The sequence below is a fragment of the Simochromis diagramma genome, unplaced genomic scaffold, assembly GCF_900408965.1.
Source record: "Simochromis diagramma unplaced genomic scaffold, fSimDia1.1 OVJJ01000321.1, whole genome shotgun sequence".
Taxonomy (NCBI): domain Eukaryota; kingdom Metazoa; phylum Chordata; class Actinopteri; order Cichliformes; family Cichlidae; genus Simochromis; species Simochromis diagramma.
Genome location: NW_024386772.1, coordinates 2229681 through 2246739, shown reverse-complemented (window position 1 = coordinate 2246739; position 17059 = coordinate 2229681). Strand labels below are relative to the sequence as shown.

Sequence of the window (17059 nt, the reverse complement as noted above, 5' to 3'; positions counted from 1 at the left end):
CAGTTACAAAGGTGGCGACAAGACACTGGTTCCAGTCTACATGTTGTGACCCCACCCTGCTCCAGCCACATCCCCCCGTGTCTCAATGTGATTGTTAGCCTGAAGCATCCGAAAGGGCAAGCTACTCGCCTCCCCTTCATTAGCCAAATGGAATTGACTTAATTCAATTACGGCTCCTCCCGTGAGGAGCCCACGTTTGTGCACATTTCTGCCTTTTGCACATCAGCTGTAAATCTGTGCGAGTCCCCACGCGTGTTTGCATACATTACACCTGCAACCTGCACGCCTACGAGAACAAAACAAACGAGCGCACGTCACAGGTCGTGTTCTTGCCGCGGGCAAGCCGAGGCCCCGGCGGTGGCACCGTCGAGGCCTTCGGTCCCACCGCTCCACCCGCGGCCTCGTGCGCCGCCCGAGCCGAGGTGAATGCCAAGGAGCCACTACATCAACCCAACCTCCCCCACCCCACCCCAGGGGAACACCAGCCAATGAATTACAGATTAGATCATTGTTACAGGATCATAACAGTGATCTAATTGCCAATTTCTCTTTTTAATTGAATTTGGTGGAGTGAAGAGGACGGAGATGGGATTCATGGGACTCTGTGTGGAGCCGATTGGAGTCGGTCTGCTGTTGACCGGGCACGACGGTTAATGAGGAGAAGAAGAAAAAAAAAAATTCCGGCGCTTGACATTAAGCTGCAGAGCTGGGCGTCCACTGCAGAAACGTCAGGCTTAATATCCTTACCAGTGCCTCTTGTTCAGACAGAACGGCATTTTTGAAATCTTTCAGGGTGTTGGCTCGCTAAAATTACCCAAATTACATCGACAGCATCATGTGTCACAGTTAACTCACTGTAACTAGTTTGCAATTTTTTGTTTTCTGTTTTTCTGCATTTTTTTTTTCTGGACTTTAACAATGTTTTTTTCTTTTCATTTTCCAAGTTCGGCTCCCAGTACAAACGACTTCGGTCTGAACCTCACGGATGCAGCTCTCTGACCTAGGCTGAGCTAATTGCAGTTTGTCTGCGTCTGTCTCCATGCCCCGAGCTTCCCACATCTACTGCTGCTTTCCCACCCCACCACCTCCAAAACAGTCGGACCATAAATGAGCTCCATAGTGCTGTCTGATTACAGCTTGGTTAAATTAGATGAGATAAGTTAGCCCACATCTCCTCCACAGCCATGCTTGAGAGCTGACAAGCCCAATACATCTGTCGCGGCTATGGTAATTGAGATGGGGAGGGAGGGTGACGGTGGTTGGATATGGAGGAGTGATTTGTGTGTGTGTACATGAATACGTGTGTGCGTGTGTAGAACTGCGTGAATGGGAGGGGGGGAGCCTCCCTCTGTCTCTTGTTCCTCAGTACCTGTCATTGATGAGGAGCCAAGGAGAAGCTTCAGCTTGAAGCTGTCATCGGCCCTCTGAATTTGTCTGCCTCACTCTATCAACCCTCCCTCCTCCTTCCTCTCTCCCTCCCTCTCTCTGATGTGGATGCAGAGTGTGTGAGTCGTGAGCCAGCCAGCGAGCTTGTGTGTTGTGTGCCGCAGGAACCATACAACCGCCTCTCGAGGTGTTTAAATCGGAGACGTCGGCAGAGCGACTGGGGTGCAGGCAGCTCGCCGCCCTGACACCACTGAGACCCATGCACCCTCTCCCGGACTGACAGGCCAATCGCAAGCTGCCTCTCGCCCTCCCTTCATCCAAAGCGTGCTCTCTCTCTTTCTCTGACTCGCTCACTCGCACTCCCTCCTCCTCGTCTTCTTCCTCTCTCTCTCTCATTCCTCTGTGCTCAATCCGTGCATCCCCTCCTCCTCCTCCTCCTCCACCACCACCTCACACCTTTTGGTCAGAAGAGGAAGAGGAAGCCCAGCCCAGGGAGAGATGCTGAAAGGATGAAACTCTGACACGCCGACAGACCACAGGGAAACAAGAGCACAACTGTGAGTACAGCAGTCCTTTCACTTCTCACTCAGGCTTAACGCTGTCACACACACTTTGTCTCTCACGCACAAATGCACACACACACACGTGTTTGGCACATTTACTTCGTACCCACACTGAGACTTTACTCCACACACTGATCCAACAGCATACTCGCCATCCATGCACAGCTCAAGTGTCTTTGTCTTTTTCAGGCAGGCAGGCGAAAAAAGAAAAAAGTGCAGATTGTGTTTTCCTTTTTTTTCCTTTCGTAAGGCGTGCAGTGTGTTTCTTGATGTCGGCTGTTTAGATTAGGCTTTGTCCTGTCTTTGCACAGCTCAAACAAAAACAATCCAACAAAAGTGTCATTCATACTTTGAGATTTTGCATACTTTTCCCAAAAAGTCAACCCTGCATTTTTATGTCTTTTTGTTCAGCTCAGATGTGAGGGGGGGGGGGAAGCAAAACTAAAAGGACCCCAGTAATGAGCAAGGTCAGCTAAATCATGTTTCACACACAGATTCTTTTGTCTGTGCACTTCTGCTGTTTTTATTGGCAATAAAAGCGTGCGGGATCGCCACATGAGGGAAGTATCCCTGTTCCCGTCTCCCATCTTAAATATATAAGCTGCTATAAGCCAATAGATGCCCGAGGGGTGAAAAAAGGGGCGTACTTTCTTCTCAGCGGCGTAAGAATCCCGAGCAGTCCCCGCTGCTTATTGTTTAGCGCTCAGCCAGGGGAGGTCTGCGTGCCGGGCTGATCTGCGCCGTTTGCGCCACACTATTTTTTGATTATGTTCCTGGTTCATCTCTGGCCGAGCCGATTTCCTATTTCCTTCTCCCATTTCGAGAGCGGGGAGTATAATATGATAGCAGCTCACATGTGGGGAAGTGCAGACAGTGGATCTGTACAGAGGACACAGATTGCATTTCCCCTGGAGAATGCTCTCGCTGTATTAAAGGCACTAGAGGGCTGCTCGGCACTTGTCATCAGCTTCCCTAGTAATGCCGGCGAGAGGAGAAAGTAGACGTGGTGTTTACAGCCACTCTCTCATTTAAAGAGCTCCCATTGGCCCTAATGCCACAGCTGCATCACACTGGCCCATTGCAATCCGGGTTATATTACATTTGTGAAGCCCAGGATATTGTGCGGTGCCTCGCTTGCTTCGAATGTGGGAAATGAAAAGATCTATATGTTAAACATCCCACAATATATTAGATTTGTTGCTGGACTGTAAACTCCTGGAGTGAGAATGAAAGCATTTGCATTTTTATGATGTGGTTTAACGTGGATCACATGCACCACAGCACCCATTTATGCTTAAAATTGAATTTATATTACCCCACGTTTTAGTTGTTTGGACTTCACTCTGCTGCTGTTTTATAATTCTCGGGCTTTTCTGGTTTAGCTGCTATAGGTGCTGTTTTTTCTGCATTTTCCAAGTCACTGAGTCTGAAGGTGGGATTGATTCCGATTGTTAGAAGCGTGCAGCGAGACATCGGCAGCTCTCGAGACCCGACGAGCCTCTGGTCGCTGATGTGTCAGCAAAAGTGAACGATCAGCCTGAGACTGACGTCCGCCTCCGTCTGGCCTTGGCGAATTTACTGAACCCGTGTGGCTTAATGCACAAAGACACACAAATCAAGATAAACAAGACAGGCCTCTCCTCCTCCGGTTTTGCCTCAGATTAATTCCTGATTTCATGGCCTAAAAATAAAACCGACCACCTATAACCATCATCAAAGCTATGACATTTGCAGCAAAGAAAGACTACAAAAGCTACATCACAAAAAAGTAATTTAAACTCTGTGAATTAATGGAACTTTCATTTTGGATTTGCCAGTGGCTTTCATAGGAAATTTATGCAATTTAAATGCAGAACGCCTGTCTGCTTCTGAGTTGGTCACTGACCAATTTAAATGTATCTTTTCCTATATTGTATGTTTCATTGTGGAGAAATATATCGAAGGGAAGTTAATAGCCTTTTATGCTAGGAAACATATTTAATTACATATATCTTTCACTGCTAAGAATTTACCCCAGAGGTTCTGTTAATGTAAGTCTGTGATCTCCGCAGTTAATAAACCGCTCGTGAAGGCGAGATAAATTGCCGTCAACCCATATTCATCACTATCTGCTTGTGTATCTGCACTTATTGATTTGATAGTTGGTAACCAGTCCTGATCATCCATACAGATCCGTACAAAGCGAGGGCCGATAGGGTTTCCACTCTCCCTGAAGGCTCAATTACACAGCACGCACGAGGAAATGTGGGGGGAAGGAGATCAGCTTCTGACAAGGTCAAATTATATATGTCAGCTTGAAATCATTTTGTGTAGGTGTTCAGCCATGTCTGAATGTATAAAGAAAGAGACATTTGGTAAGTCAATAAATGTCATATGCTGGAGCTCATTAAATATTTTAATCACACATTTTGCTGATTAAATTATATCGACTGAATCGAGGGTTTGAGCTCCTGTTATTTCATTTGTTTGCATGTTTGTGTGTTTTGGTTGTTTCAAATCTCTCCCAGACTTTGGGATGTTGGGAACTAGTGATTGCACGTCTTGAATAATGAGCAACAGAACGACTAATTTGCACACTTGTTACTATTTAAACAGTTCTGATTACAATTGCAAGCCCATCGTATGTTTTCCAGTCTCGACACGCATGCGGCGCTGCTCGTGAGAGTTGACGCTGTAATTGGTGCGTTGTGCGGCTGTTGGCTTTCGCTGGCACTCTTAGACAATGGAGTACAGTGCCTATTCAGAACCTCCTGAATACCACAATTCAGCGATGAAGGACATGTGTGGCAAATATTGAAGAGATTTTTTTTTTTTTTTGTATCTCTTCATGAAAAGCCAAAAAAGCAGAATTGATTTGAGGAGTGAGCCTGGCAAGGATAGCTTGGTTTTAAAAACCTTTGTGAGAAAGATTGTAATGGCAGGGCAAAGTGCCGCTGAAGTCACAAGGTTTTTAAAGAAACACGAGCATACCTGCAATAAAACGTTTAACAGTTTCTAAGCTATGAAAGCGGCTTGGGCATCAAAATGCATTTTCCCCTCCTGTATACAGTTGTTTTATCTGGATTTTACAGTATCTGCCTCCAGCCGAGATCAATAAAGTCGAATTTTGTTTGCACTGCTTAATAATTACATGTAGAACCTTAAATAGCCAACTTACAGCAACTGAGTGTCATAAAGGAAGTTCCAGGAATCCACGGACTATAGCCAAGTGGTCCCCAAAATACTTCATGTAAAAAACAAAACACATAAATATAAAATGATGTCCTCGTGTGGAGGCATTACATTCTGGCTTTTCTTGACCTCAGTAAAGTGTTTAAACTTTGTTACACAATGGTGACAGTATGGTGTTGGGATGTAAATTCTTCCTGTTCAAATAGCCCAGAATAGCTATAAGGAATTAAAAATGGATCCCAAACAACAGCTCAGGTCTCAGGAGGTTAAAGCAAGCATATTGTGTATGCTACTCCAATAGAAACAATGAGCTTGGTATCACTGCTCTTGCTCCTGCAGCAAACCTTCCTGCTGTTGCTTGGTTGTGCTTACTGTAGGCAGTGAAGGAGCTGGTGATGACAGAGAAATGCTTGAGCCAGTCCTCACAGAAGTTCAGACCGAGGCAGCTAAACTGGCGGCATATTAGAAAACCTTATTTGTAAGGGGTTCTTGGCGACAGGAGGACCTCTGGAAATGGGTTTCAAACCTCTGGGAGTTAGTCACATTAATAAATAATAGAAAAAGCATGGAGTAACATCATTTATGTGTTTTTCCTCTGGCCAATCGTGTTATTTATCCATCTAAATTGAGAGTTGCCCAGGTTTGGGGATATCCGGTTTTTATGTAATGACATATAAACCCTGCTTTCCGGTCCAAACTACTCTGTGTTTATTAAGGTTGTTGTGTTTTTAACATGTTTTGTATCTTGTTCTATTTAATCTGAACAAGCCCCCCAAATCAGTCAGTGATCACTGTCAGCCCCTCTCGGTTTTTATTACCACTGTTCATTTTAAAGCTCAGTTTTTAAAACCTTAGGATGTAACTACAGCCCATGCAGCAGTATATTAATGACTAACCTCATATTGTGGATGGATTATCTCAGTTGTTCTCCTGACTGAAGTTTGGTCCGTTTACAGCATCCTGCCATGCGATTGCATTTGTCCCTAACCATCAGGAACCCTCAAGTTAACTTTTATCGAGTGGAAAAAAGTTGGCGTTCATCCTCCAGCTTCTCTGTGTTTATGTTATGCTAACATAGCTGTGTAGCTAGCCACCACGTAGCACATCATTATATACCAGCTAGTCCAACTTCAGTAACCCTACAAACGTCACTGCAGTTTATTTTCCTGTCTGTATGTTGGACGTGATAGCAGAGCTGTACGTTTGAATTTTTCAGAAATCTCTCTGTCAGAACATGCTATATCATGTTTAGGTGGAAACTAGCGAGCTAACTCCCTGCTAACTTCAGACTCCGTTAAACTTCATAAATTCTGTTTTCGTGGATGTCTGGATGTTAAACTTCACTGTTACACCTGGTAGAGCAGAACGCTGATCATTTTATTACAGATGAAGGAATTTAGACAGTTTGTAACTCTCAGTGATGCCGCAGTGTTCGTTTGACTTTAGGACCTGAAGGAGACGGAGTTTGGGCCTGGAAACGGCTAATGACGTCAGGCTTACAGACTAGACTGGCTTCAAAGCTGTCCACAAATCCTGATCTGGTAACTCAAGAAGAAAAAAAATGTTACCTTTCTGAGTTACCTGCATGAACTTATCACATCCTAGAGCAAGCGTGCCTCTAGCTGTAAGTCTTGCTTGTGACAGGATGCAAACATGAATGGCTCCCTCCTGAGCTCAGCTGTAACCTTAGCTAGCTGCTTTCGGCTGGCAGAAGTTCCTACATGAAACCATCCACAGAAAGGATTGAGTAACCAATCTTTTTTGAATAACCAGGTCATAATTTTTAGAAAGATTCATCATTGCTGATTATTTAAGTAGTTTTGGTCGTGTAGTTCTCTTTAGTTCTATTATATTTAAGTTAAATGGACTATACTTTTATAGCACTTTCTTACAGTAAGCCTCATTCACCCAGTCACGCAACCCAATGATGTTTTGACATTCAGTCTAGGTAGAGCCAGGAACCATCAACCAATAAAACGGTTTGCGTGCATCACTAAACCTAACCCTGGTTCAGAGATAAAAAATATGTACATTCGTTTTAGGAGTGATTTTTTCTTTTTTAAAAGTCTTCTTTGACCTAGTAGAGGCTAGTAATTATGCCAAGTTTCAAAAAACATGTACATTTAAATACGAAACAGGTGGATGTTTGCCGCCTTACTTAGGTAAAAGAGATTCTAATTAATTTTCTGTGAATGCACAAATTAGTTGGTGAACCTAAAGACTATCAGAGGTCTCTTGATTATCCAAACTTGGTTCTTCCAGAGAGACTTATTGCTGTTGAGTCTTGGGTTTTTGTTAAATGTGATTTTTGAATGCTGCGAGCACAACACCTGAAATTCGATTCTCCTTCACCGTTTCTGGTTTGAGGCAGCAATTTCAAAGACGGATATCTCAAAACCCGAGCGAGTAAAACCAAAAGTATTTTTATGTGTAGATATCACTGGGGGCAAGAGAGGAAAAAAATGTGTTTTTGTAAATTACCTTATTAAAGTCCCGTAGCTAAATTGTGCTGCAAACAGTGTTTATTTAGTCCATTTCATTAGAAAGTTTATAGCAGCTCTGCATGGGCTTTTGCCATTCGGTCGCCATTTAATCAGTCTGCACCCCCAGCATTAACCTTCAGTACCTCTCTCTGTCATTCTCTGCAGGGTCACGCAAAGTATCATCAAATATTTATGATATTAATAATTGCCTTTAGGAAGGGAAAAAGAACATAAATAAATCTGCTCTGCAAAGCATACAATTAAGAAGTCCATTCCATGTAATAAATGGGCGAAGGGGAGCTAAAAGGGCAAAAAAAGGGCGAGACGTTACAGAATCGTCGAAGACGGAGACGGCGTGAAACACGGGCGGCGAACGGCTCTGGCTGCGCAGTGGAAGGGGTTTTTCTTCTTCTGTAAATTCGTGCATTATCTGGTGTGCAATTGTTCTTCTGAGAGCTAATGCAAGCCTGAGAGAAATCGTTGTTGTGGATGGCTTGAGCATCCGCGGTCCCCGGGGGGCCTCCTACATCGACAGACTCCAAATAGACAAACATGCAGACACCCACACACATGCGCACACATATGTACACAGAGCTGCTTAGCGTGGAAGCCGATTGAGGCAGGGCCCAACATTAATTATCTGTTTTTCAGCCGAGGTCTGGTGACAGTGATTAGAGTGAGGGTTTTTTTGGAGAGCGGTGCACATGCAGTCTAATGAGTAAAACTGGCTTCTCTATAGAGCTCTCCAGGCACACTTGATCTGCACTGTGCTTCGGCGAGTGTATATGTGTGTGCGTGCATGTGTGGGTGTGACTGTTGCGCCTCCAGGCATGCTACTGGGAGAGAGACACTCTGAATCTGAGGTTTAGACGCTGATGTAATAGTTGAGACACTCCCAAAGCAAAAAGGTCTTTTACATAATCGTTGTTTAATTGTGTCTTATTGTGACGATTAACGCTCGGTTTACTGGTCAAGGCCCCTTTGGCTTTGGTGCTCGCTAAAGCTGCTGCTGCTTGGAAATAATGCGATTCTGCGAGCAAACCACACGACAGCGTGGACCGGTCTGTATCCCATGGAGTGTGTTTGGGAAAAAAGAAGCGAGCTGCTTGCCTTGTGAGAGAATTATAAATGGCTGTGTCCAAACTTTGGCAGCACTGAGCCAAAAATACTCACAGCACAGTAGTGTGGAACAGCAGTGAATCTCGTGTTGATCTCAAAAACAAAGGGCTGATTTTCAACAGGCTTGGCAAAGAAATGACTCGAATGAGGTTAGAGATTTAAAATTCGGTCTAATGCTCGCAAGGTTCAGGGTAGTTTGACCTAAATATGCTCCGATACGCTGCAGGGATTCATATGTAAAACATTGTTTTATCTGAACACGGCAGGGTTCAAACCGAATCAAACGCGCGGACATTTTCTGCAGCTCAAGCAGCCGATCCTTTCACCGAAAGCACTGGTCCAGCACATCAGCTCTACGGTATCGTCGACTAAATCACATTTGTGAAAATGCCAATGCCGGTGTGCACCTGAGTGATAGATTTCTGCCTGCATCGGCTTGCCTTTAGGCGAAAGCCTACACGTCATTTTCCACACCATTTTGTCCCAAAGTCGATTACTGTGCCTCTGCAGCTATGGCCGCCTCTGAATCGAACCACACATTTAGCTCGCTAGCTGCCAATAAAAGCCACAGAAGCCCGGCTTCCATCAGCGTAATGATATTTCAGCCTCAGTATTAGTTCAGCACTGTTCTCCACAGCAGTTTCTGCTCAATTAAAGATGGTCCATATTTAAATATGTAGAAAATCAGAACGCCGGGCTGGCCCGTGTGCATTCAGATATGCTGGCAAACGGTTAAATGATGAAGTTTGAAATGGACTTTTTAAGCAGCCAAACGGTCCACACCTTTTGAGTTTAAATAAGGGGAGCAGTTCATTTGTAGCTGTGAAATTTTCCTTTAACATTATTGATGTAGATTAACTTTTGAAAAGGTAAGTAAGTGAAATGTGAAATAATTCATCAAGAGGCAGCCATGTAAGAAATGTGATTTTCCCCGGCAGAAAGACCTCGTAGACCATTACCCCAAACAGAGGAAGTAGATTAAGGGTGGGGCCCCCTCTCGCTCGCTCGCTCTCGCTCTGTCTGCGGGCCTAAAAGTATGAATAGCACATTTCCAACCAAACTGCCAGGCAGAGCGGAGGAAATAAATTTCAGCTAGTGTCAGCCCTGTGCACTCACGGTTTGGAACTTCCGTTGTCTTCCCTTCCCCGACCGCTTCAGTTTTATTTTGCGGGAGCTGTCATTTCCCATAAATCCCTAGGAGGAGGCGTCCGTCAGAGCTGCCAGCTCCCCTGTGTGGAGCACCTGTAACAGGGGAGCGAAGTGACAGTTGTGCTGGGACGGTCCCATCAAATGTGCACGCGCATGCACGCAGGACCGGCTGCTCCAAGACCTTTGTACGTTTAGAAAGGCGGCGGCGGCGGCCGTATTAAAAGTTACTGTATCATGAATGAGCGAGCACATTTTGGGCTTATACCGTAATTTTAATTTTAATACCTCTGAGAGCTTCCACCTGCTTTCATAAAATATAAATGAGCCCCATTTAAATAACACCGTGCTGGTAAATAAACAGAATAGATACGGTTTCTCCCTTTGCTGCGTCAGTCTCCGTATTTCATATTTCCAACCGCGCCTGTCAGTCTGACACTTAAACAAATGGCCACATTGGAAAAAATTACAGCGCACACAAGTCCGCGGTATCTGTCAATTGTCATTTGCCCCAGACTAATTGTTATTATATTTATAAATGTGACATAGAAACGCTCGTGAGGTGGAAAAAGAGAAGTCTTTCTCCCCATTTTTTTTTTTTTATCTGATTCAGCTGTCAGCACACATGCTCCATCATCTGCGCTCCAGGAAATTAGAAAGGAGAAACGTTTGACAGCACAATTTCACAAAACACCGCCACGCCATCATTTCATTTTCTCCAAACCATTTTTTCATTTATTTATTTCATTATTGTCTTTTGAAAAACAAACAGAGCGATAACACTGGTTCCTTTGCAGGTAATTTATCCTTGTTGCTGTGTTACGCTTTACTCTTACCTTCCAAAGATTGAACCCCAGCTGATTTACTAGTGGGATTTCTCCAAATCAAAAGAGAAGGGGTCGTATTGTAGGGGTTGACTAGCATGGATTAAGTCTAGTTCGGTTTCACGGCTGATGGCTCGGGGCCATTTTGACGAACGGGAGCTCGATCTAGATGGCGGCCGGCCGCTCCGGGTCTGCCTTTGGCCTCCCGGCCTGAGCTGCTCCGGTGAGCGTTGACCAAGACGGCAAAAAGTCATCAGTTGCCGTTCAGCCACGGGAGTTATACATCACCAATGTCAGCGGCTGGCGGCTGCTTATCTCTCAGGTATCGATTGGAACCGGCGCTGCGGCCAATCAATGGGGGCATTTCATTCTCCTTGAACATTTACTTTTTGATGCTCGATACCGATTGGTCGGGCTCATTCCGGTACTGTGGGGTTTTATCTGCTCTGTGCTATGAAAAGGAGTGGGAAGAGAGTGATGAACACTTTGGTGTTGGCAGCCTGCTGAGCTTCTCACGGATGTGCGTGGCATATGTGCGAGAATCCTGTTGTGTTCCCCCTTCACTGCCAAGAACCCACAGATCTCGCTTAGAGGTTTGATTCAAATTTGCACTCTAATTTTGGTACACATAATTCCATCACAGAGATACGAAGACCAAAAGGCTTTTCTACTCAAGAAGTTTCCCTGGATTACATCCAGCGTCCCAGCAGCTGAAGTACACGTGTAATCTGTGAGAAACCTGTAAGAGGTTGTTACTGAGAGAAGCTTTGCTTCGCACAGCTGACATCTGAAGTTCCTGAAGCCAGTTTTGCACGTTATATTTTCGATATATTGACATTTTCACTTTCAAAGAAACTGGGCACAACGTGAGCTGTGTACAAACCTTTTTGTACCCGATGGTTGTTCGAGTGAAGGCATTGATCAGCCAAGATGAGCCACGATCCAACACAGTTGGGCACCACTAGTGTGCTAATCAGATTTAATAGACAGAACTTTTATTCCCTAACTGAAAATGCGCCTCTACCCTTAAGCCTCTTATGCTCACTTGAGGAAACAGCAGCCCGTAGGACAGAGAGGCAATAATGAAGCCACAGTTCCCGTAACTGAAAGGAAAACACGAGCCAGTCGGAGCTGGTGTCTGACCAAACATACACATGTACACTTAGGTCCATAATACGCTGGACGTTTTTGTCTCTGTCCGAAGCCACGGTGGATTTTCAATCAGACAATCAAAGTGAAGACTTTCAGCTTTAATTCAGGGCCTTTACAGAAATGTTGTGTTTATTGTTTAGGAATTATTCTTGTGCACCGTCTCCAGGCTCAAAATTAACTGGACAGACTAACATGATTTTAAATATATGGGTTGTTTTTAATACTTTGATGAAAGTCCTTCATAGTGTCTGACTGACCGATTGCAGTTTCCTTGCTTGAGTTGCTCTGACATCACCTTCAGTTGCTGCTCGTTTGTGGGTCTTTCTGTATTCAGTTTTCTATTAATAACTGTAAAGCATGCTGCATTGGTTTGAAATCCAGTGACTGACTTGGTCATTGTAAAATATTCTGTTTATTTGCTTTGAAACTCTTGATTTGCTTTTGCCTTTTGCAGGGCGAAAAACGTCCTGGCTGAAAGGGTTCTGCCCGCTGTCACATGATCAGTAAAAACTAGTGACCTGGTTCCACTGGCAGCCGTACATGTCCATACGTGTCCATGCCATAACACTACCTCCACCATGTTGGACAGATAATGTGGCATGCTTCAGATTGTGAGCCGTTTCCCTCCTCCATGATTTTTACCTACCTTCATTATTCTGATTCAAGATCATCTTTATTTCATCTGCCAGATTTCTTTGCTATGATTGTGCGCTGTGACTCTTTTTGATGTTTCTGGTGTAAACAACAGCAGGAAGTTGTAAACCTCTGCATCTCCATTCATGAAGGCATCTCTTGATTGCAGATCTTTGCAATGATGATCTCCTTTTTCAAGGGTTGCTTGACAACATCTGTTGTGATTTTTTTTTTTTTTCTTAACCGTGGAAATATTTACTGGGCAGCATGGTCACATGGTGGTTAGCATTCTTGCTAACCACCAAGAATTGTCCGGGGCCTTTCTGTGTGTGTCCGGGTTCACTCCAGGTTTCACTCGTTCTGTGAAACAAGTGCAACACAAACCAGAAACGAGAATGTAGCTTTTAACGTGAAAGCGCCTTAGTACTGAAACCAACATGTTTCAAAAGGAACAACTTTTACTTTACATTTACACCCACAGTTAATTAACCTATCATGCATGTCTGTTAGGCTTGTTAGGGAGGAAATGTACCTGGAGAGAACCCATGAAGGGTTCATACAGCCAGCCAGTGGATTCAACTCAACAACCTTCATGCTGACGGCTAACTCACAGTCGAATATCATTATTTGAGCACGTCTTTCTAGTCCAGAAGACATTTTGCAAGTTCAGCCTCAAACCTGATTCAGTTCTTGTCTTATTCTCAGCATTGAAAGCAAAACCAGAGGTACTTGTACCATACACACAAACATTCAGGTGGTCCTCCTCTTGGGTCTGTGATCTGAGTTTTTCTTGTCCCAGTTTTTTCCAGATTAGAGATTAGATGAGTTGCATACAGCAGTATAAAGATGCAGTGGTTTAATAGAGGACCGTGGCTTTTTAGAATATATGAATTGTGTGCATATATAGAGAGAGCAGCTTATAACACAGACATTTGCCTTTTTTCTCTTTCCCACTTTCTGCCTGCTGCTGCTTTAAGTACCCCGCGGGAGTGGTTTCTATAGCAGACAAACTATTTATTGTTCCCATCTCCTCATCGTTCCCCATTATTGTGATTGCCATACATAAAACACTGCGAATTTAAGGTACGCTGCTACTGCTCTTCCACTCTTAGTAAATTAAAAATGAATCAGTGGGAGTTCTGAAGACAGAACTGTCTTCCTTTACCTGATAGAGTAACCAATAAAACCGGGGATGATGATAAGGGAAATTGTACAATCTGAAAAGAAATCTAGAGTTCCTCAAATGTGGATCTACAAATAAAAATTGTTCTTGGAAGAAAAAGTGCCAGATGATGACCCATTTTTCAGGTTTTGTATTCATAAAGTGCTCTGTGTCAAAGTGTATAGATGGCTCATAGTGAATTCATGAAGCAATTGTACCAAAAAAAAAAACGAAGCGCGTTTCTTTGATTCACTTTCGGATGGAAAATGAACGAAGACAGTTATGCCACTCTATTTGTGCTTCTTCTGGATCCAGAGAGGTCACGGTTTGCCTGATATCTTTCTTATAGGTCTCCTTAACCTTTGCGGAAGTCTTATTGACTCTTGCTAACCTTGCAGGGAACTGCTGGAGGACAGGAGATGATGAGCGTGCTCAGTATATGGAAAAAGGCCCATGTGGAGGTTTTTCCGCCCCCGCCCCGCCCTTGCCAAGCGACACCACTACCAACGCTTTGCATGACCTTTGCCTTCTGATTTCTGTTACCATGGTGAATCCCACATTGTTGTGAATTCAGCCACAGCAGACATATGTACAGGATGATACTCCAGCACACCAAGCTTTAATGCAATTCCATTAGTTACTGCATAGTTAGGAGGACCAGTTCTAATAGAGGTTAAAGGAGAAAGCGAGATCGTAAATGCAAACCGATCTCTGCAGTTGCCGACGTTTGTGCATTTCGTTTTCATTGCTCTGAATTTCCTGCGACATGCAATGAACATTCATCGGCTGTCGATGCAACTTTTCCAGCTGCCGGGGATGTGACTGCCCTGAAATGCAATTTACGAAACCACTCCTACTGGATTTCAGTAAATATGAAGTTGTCAGTGTCATTTGGAGTTTCTTATGGTTGTAAAGTCACGGTTAGCATGTCTGGGTTAAAATGAAGAGGAAAAAAAGCTAGTGAATGCAACAAACAGCACGTGATTTTCAGATTAGGTGACGTTCACTTCTCTTAACCACCCGAGGTCTAAGTCAGCGGCCCCCGGGCCACAGGTCCGTGAGTTGAGGCTCGGGTGTGAAATTGATGGTTTTCAGGGTTTTTATCAGTTTTTAGCGTTATTTTTTTTAATCCTTTTTATCATTTTTAACTCGGTTTCCTTGGGTCTTTTCCCGTGTGTCATGAATAAATCTTCTTTTTTTGGTCAGTCTGTGAAATATTGTTGGACAAACTGGTCGTGATGCAAAAAAGGTTGGGGACCGCTGGTCTAAGTCATCGTCGGCGATGACCCCAGCTCTAATCTTAACCTTCATCCTATGTAATCAGAAGACTCGGCGTTCTGGAGACAAAGAAAATAATCAGTGTAAAGTTGAAACTTCCTACAGTTTGTGGTTAATAATTAATGGCTCTGTTCTTTTCAGCCTTTTTTCTAAATAAAGTTTTGTATGACATTTGTATTTTCAGCATTTTTTAGCAGTTCAGTTTAATATTAACACAAAATGCCAAAAGGTAGTCTGAATATTTTTTTAATCACACACACACAACAGTAGCTGTGTTAAGGGTCATTTTCTGCCACAGTCCACTATGGCTGAGGCAGAATCAGGCTGCTACCAGGTAGGCTGGTAATGCTTCAAACAGAGCCTGTTGTATTACTGTTGCACAGTTATTTTCCTCCTTTTCAGTGCTGATTCCAGAGAATGGGTTCTTGCTATTGGAAGTGTTTGGGGGGAGAGAGGAGGCCGGGGAGGGGTCAAAACAAGACTGAGCTGTCGAAACACTGAGAGCCATCCTTCACGTCTGACTGTAGTGGTTAAAGGGCAGCCAGGCTCTAAAAGAAACCATTAGCATTTAGATTTGAGACTCTCCGTGCGCAGAGTAGCAGGGAGTGGCTGCGCTACACCTTAGACTTTTTATGCTTTGAGTGGGCCCAAGTGGCAGCTCCGGAGCCCTGATCAATCTCTCAATATGCCTAAATTGCTTTGGATGACCTCCTCGCGAAGGGACGGGATTGGCCATACTGATGCTTATCCAATCAATAGCAGATGCTATCATGGCTCATCAACAATGAAGTGTTTTTAATGGAGGTCAGGGCATGGAAGATCTAATTCATTTTAATTTGTAAACTGTGGCATGACAAAATTCTAATCAGGCCGCTTTGCTATCAGATATGCAGACTTCTGAGTGTCCCGCTCCGTCTCGCGCTCTCATTCCTTCTTCTCAGCCTCATTTGCATTCATGTCTGTCTGTTTGTGCCCACACAGGAGCGGAACGCATGAATGTATACATGACATATATTAAATATCAGTCAGCATTGAGTATCGCTCAGTTTCTAATGTTGAGTATTTCCCTTTTAAGGTGTCCGCATTTATCCGAGACAACTTTTTACTGAGGAACACTCTTGTGCGCGCGTTTTTCCTCATTAGGTGAAGATTGAAAAGATGACAAATATGACACGTGCAATTTATTATCTTAATTAATTCACTGCCTTCTGTCATAGACGGGCCAGCTCTGCCATCTAAAAGCCATTTTTCATGTGGTGTCGGTGGTGTTGTTGTAGGAAGCCCGCGCTGTGTCGTTTGCCCAGATTAGTGTAAGAGGTGAGCTTTTTCCATCTCCCTTTCCATTTCAGCTAAATTTGTCTCAGCCACAGTAATATGCACCACGGGATCTTTCCCCCGTGAGCGGAAATGCAATTGGAATGGGATGCGGCCGTCCGTTGTGATTGTGTGCAGATGAACCTGTCTGCCCTTGCGCCCGGTGCATGAGTGAGGCCATGCGATGCCCATTGCCTGCGTTGGCTTTCAGTGCAGAAGAGAAGAGGGCAGGTCCGGGGGGCACACTCTCCACACAAGGTAGCGCACTTGCTGAGCTGTGACAAATGCAATCAGTGCAGAAGATCGCCACGCTATTTCAAATGGATTAGGCTTCCTCTCAAGATAGATGGAGGAAAATTGGCGAAAACCTCCTGTCATTGTTGGCATAAACAAGAAATGGGTTGCTGTCATTACAGAAATATTCAAGTCAAGGATAGGGCTTGTAAAAAAAAGAGGAAAAAATGTTTCGTGCACTATCAAATGGCCTTGACGAAGCCGAAATGTGGGGAATGCATTTAGGGAGGGATTGGGCTGAAAACGTTCTGTTCAAGGTCTGTTGCCTCCCCCCACCGCCGCGACCGTTGGTTGTAACACAGAAATCTATGAGGGAATTATGGAGAATAATCATTGATGAGAGCCAAGGGCATTATGCTGTACTGAAAAGAGAAGCTTCAGAAGTAAGCAGCACCAACCCCCCGTCCTCACTCTCGAGTGTCCCCATTGATTTATCAGGACTCTATTTTTAGTTGCACATGGAACAGTAATGGATTCATGGGAATTAACAATGATTCATGTGAAGCTAATATCAGAGATTTCAGAGGCTCGATT

At 44.2% G+C, this 17059-nt stretch overlaps 1 protein-coding gene across 6 annotated transcripts in view; it reads left to right on the top strand.

Moving 5' to 3' along the window:
• Positions 1-601: 601 nt before the first annotated feature.
• The window catches only part of LOC120738381 (RNA binding protein fox-1 homolog 3-like), a 419925-nt gene continuing 403467 nt past the window's right edge, over positions 602-17059 (top strand). For all 6 annotated transcript variants that reach the window (XM_040039625.1, XM_040039671.1, XM_040039663.1 and 3 more), the window contains exon 1: positions 602-1943. The gene's annotated coding sequence lies outside the window, so the exon portion shown is untranslated. The remainder of the gene's footprint in view (positions 1944-17059) is intronic.